This window comes from Cynoglossus semilaevis, chromosome 1 (assembly GCF_000523025.1).
Source record: "Cynoglossus semilaevis isolate Cse_v1.0 chromosome 1, Cse_v1.0, whole genome shotgun sequence".
NCBI lineage: Eukaryota > Metazoa > Chordata > Actinopteri > Pleuronectiformes > Cynoglossidae > Cynoglossus > Cynoglossus semilaevis.
The window spans coordinates 9615244-9619409 of NC_024307.1; the positions used below are offsets into that span (position 1 = coordinate 9615244).

A 4166-nucleotide genomic window follows, 5' to 3' on the forward strand; every position below is an offset into this window, starting at 1 on the left:
CGTATTAGACTTAAATGTCCATGTTATACATTTCTATTTAGATTCTGTATGGTACCCATGGACAACATGCGGCCTGAGGACCAAATGAGGGCCTCTGGTCTACATCGTTCCGGCCACTGACACTAATCCAGTATTTTACCAGTTCAGCTGACGTGCCGTACGTCAGACGTCAGATACTACAACTCTATAACTCTGTGCTTTAACCTCCTCGGGCTGAATCTTCACAATAACGTCATTAAACTGGTAAACTTCAGCCAGACTTTTATTCTGAAGTAGCAACAGGAAGTAAAGGTTTTTTTAAATAATGACATTGTTTTGCACAATGTCTCATGTCTAAACGGGATGATTCAGTCTGGTGTATAAAAACTAATACTACATATACTATATGTATGAATATATACATATACTGTATACCCTCATATATATGAATATACAGTATGTATTAGATATAGAATACTGCCTTTGAAAAATTAGCTTCAGAATTGCGATAGAACAAGAAGTCGTTATAATGCTAACCTATAACAGTTCATGTCACATTAGTGTCTAACGTTTCTGATGCTGCTTATATTTTCCAGGACTTTCCTTGACTGAATATTTCATGACGTGATAATGTTATGCACCTTAAAGAGGTTCATTAATAAGTTACAAAACATCAATTATTAACGCTTGATAAGACAGTTACAACCAACGCAAACACACACACACAGCAGTAATAATAATGAACGTCAGTGACTGCAACACTGTCCCTACGTTAGAGATGACATTTTCTTTAAGTCTACGACCAAATGACTGTGGTCAAACACCGGCCGCGAAACGCGTGATGACCGGCCAATTAAAACAATGATTGACCGACCTTTTCATATTTTTGGAGGAACAGAACAACTTTAGAAAATAAAATAAGATCCAGAGAGAATAAAATATTTCTATTAAGCTTTAGAAAAAATGTCTAGTGAAAACATTTCAGAATCTCTTCTGAGCTCAACAGGATTTTCACATTTAAATCGCAAAAATAATGTGTCAATGTTTAAACATTTAAATCGCAAAAATAATGTGTCAATGTCTAAACATAGACCCAGCTGTATTTTTTTTTTGAAGTACTTTGTTTTTCTGGTACACTGCTGTAAAAACCACAGCCAAGGACCAAAACTCACGCAGTTTTTACAAACAACCAACCAAGTCCATACGATCGCTCCAGTGCTGCTCTGCTACGTCGGGATTTCATTTGTAAAAGCCCGTGTCAGTTCCTGGCAATGGTGTGGTTAGCTTAGCACAGCTAACAGCATCCTCGTGATCATGATGCTCATCTTTAATTATCAAAAAATGAAACTCTCCAGCTCACAGAGTACTGGTTGTACTACTGTAATCTTGATGAGTAGTAGTATCTGGGTGGGTTGCTAATACAGGAACGCAGTAAAACGCATCACTCTCTGACTACTAGTACTGTTACACTGAGTTGGTGTTTACTGGTATTTAAGGTAAATCTCACGACTCCAAATGTCACGCAGTACGTGCTCCAAACAGAACAGAAGTATCACAACCACCACATCACTTCAATGACGCTCCCTGTGTTTGTGTTCAACGCCTCGTTGTGTTAGCCTCCATGTCACTAAGCTATCGCTACAGGACGACTCACAATTGAATCCTCGCGCTACACCTCTGACTGTCGCGGCCCCAGCTTTTAACTTCATTTGCGTAACTGATTTGGGAGCAGTGGAGGGGGAGTTGTCCGGCTCGTGTTCCTAAATGGCAGCTGCACGCTGCTGTAATTTCACAGCAGTAATGTGGCATCAAATTAGCCGTCAGATCAATGCCTAATCTAACCTCAGCCTAGAAAAAAGATCTGAGCGATCCAGTCTGGAGGAAGGATGCCAAATCCCCCAGCATCCTTAGTGTCGGAGCCATGGAAACACTTTAATAAGATGTAAGCTGCTCTTCCCATTTAAGACAACCTGTAACATAAGGCTAATTCCTGTGATGAAAGGAGCGTTATTACTATAAATGTGACACGTGTAACACAAGCTGAGAAGAGGCTGAGACTGGTGTGTGGATGAGGAGGGGATTTGCCTTTTTGTCTAATGGGTGTATGTTGGTGTACTTTCAGCCGCTGGCCGCTTCAGGAAAATCTTCAGAAAATACTAAGGCGCTCTCTACGAGATATTCCTCTTCCCTCGTGATGTTTGATCCACAGACTCAGAGGGAGGTATCAGACTTCACAAAGACGACCCACTGATACCCCAGGGATCAATAGAGCCTGGCTGGTCAATTCATTAGAACGTTCTAGTGATTAATGAAGTTGTCGTCAACATCAGGAGGCGTCAGAGATTCTACAAAGACAGGAAATAAAGCAAAAAAAAACAAAAAAAAACAAAACGGTTGGCTTGAAGTTTTAGCCTGAAATCCTGAAATGTGAAACCCGGCAGTGATGTAGTCGTTCTGGGTGTTTCCATCCGTCTTCACCCTCCGACTGCTCCGTCCTTGGAGCCGAGACTGTTCATTAGAGGATGAGGAGGAAGCCGGATAGCACAGTGTGAAATAGGGAGAGATGTTAATCCTGACAGGTTAGTCATTAAGAAGCCCTTAGAGAGGAAGAAGCCACCGAGTGCAGTGGGTGGTGGAGGAGGAGGGTGAGTGGTAGGGTGGGCGGAAGAAACAGCTGAGAGTATGAGAGAGAGAGAGAGAGAGAGAGAGAGCGCTGAAGCCTTGTTATTAATCCAGCTAGGACACAATGAGCGACACGGTGACCTTTGACTCCGGCTCTCTCTCTCTCGCCGTCTGCCTGTTTGGATTCACAGAGAAGCTTTCAGATCAGCCCCCGACCCCTGACACCTCCGTCAGTAGCCGTCATTGCTTTTCACATCCTGTAATTGACTAAACAGACAGGCAGGCATGTATGACGGCGGCGGACAGTGATGTCCTCTGATTACCCACGTCTCTCTGGGAGCCTTCGCACCGAACACGTTGCCCTTTTAGCTTTATTTGTACTGGTGTGAAATCAGTCAATCAGGAGGTAATAAACCCAGAGCTTCATGTGGTGTCTTTAGACTCCTGGTGTTTATTTTTTATTAAAATTAGCCCTGCAGAGGGCGCTCTGGTCTTTACAGCAAGACAATAAACCGGTTTCCTCTACCGTCCAAAAACATCTAGGAGTGAGTGGAGGGTTTTGTCCAATGGAGCCGAAGTCATGGACGGGTTGAACTGTCCGGTGTGTTGTCCGCCCCCACCTGTTGACAGCTGGTATTGGTCCCAGCTGCACCACGACTCTGCAAATGAATAAGCAAAAAACTGTGATTGAATGAATGAACCGGCTCTGCTTCAGTGCTGCTCAAAACACGACTGATTCGAATAAACTGAACCTCAGGTGCAGAATCTGCTGAAACAGTCGACAAGACACAGTCAAGGCATCATAGATCTTAGAAGATGTCCACGACAGCTGACTGGCGTTGCTTTTATCAGGGCTCAAAGAAAAACTCCAAAGTCAAGACCACCTCCTCTGGTCCAAAAGCAACAACACAAGACTGAAGGCAGAGGTTTGACCCGAGCAGACAACTGAAGCTAACAACAACTGAAGCTAACAACAACTGAAGCTAACAACAACTGAAGCTAACAACAACTGAAGCTAACAACAACTGAAGCTAACAACAACTGAAGCTAACAACAACTGAAGCTAACAACAACTGAAGCTAACAACAACAGCAGAGGTCAGATGTGGTCCTTCTGGAACCACGCCTTTGAAAGGAGAGACATAGATGAGGGGGGCGGACGACAGCAGGAACAGATGGCAGAGAAGGTGTGAATTCATCCACACCACCATATTAACACAGATATGACAGGCTGACCAGTCATTCACGCCAACACATGTTGTGTATCAGGACGTCTGCTCCTTTAAAGCAGCAGTCCCCAATCTTTTGTGCGTCATACGACCGGTCTAAAAACTGGTGATTATAATAATAGACGTTAATGCAACTTTATTAGCAGTGTCCTCGTAACATCGCGCTTGAGGGGTGGGTTTGTCCAGGAACCCTGTTTTCCACCCACTGTCCTAAAACATGCAGAACTACTCTAGCTTTTCACTCTTAAGTCGCCCGAGGTGTGAATGTGAGTGTGAATGGTTGTAGAAAATGAAGTATACTTTTTTAGACCTTCTTCTAACTGGATTTAAATCCAGA

The 4166-nt window shown here is 43.4% G+C and overlaps 1 long non-coding RNA gene across 1 annotated transcript in view; it reads right to left on the minus strand.

Annotated features, from left to right (window-relative positions):
* Positions 1–1242: 1242 nt before the first annotated feature.
* Positions 1243–4166, minus strand: part of LOC112488054 (uncharacterized) — a 28256-nt gene continuing 25332 nt past the window's right edge. Inside the window, exon 3 of the long non-coding RNA XR_003051748.1 lies at positions 1243–3260. This is a non-coding gene — a long non-coding RNA (uncharacterized LOC112488054). The remainder of the gene's footprint in view (positions 3261–4166) is intronic.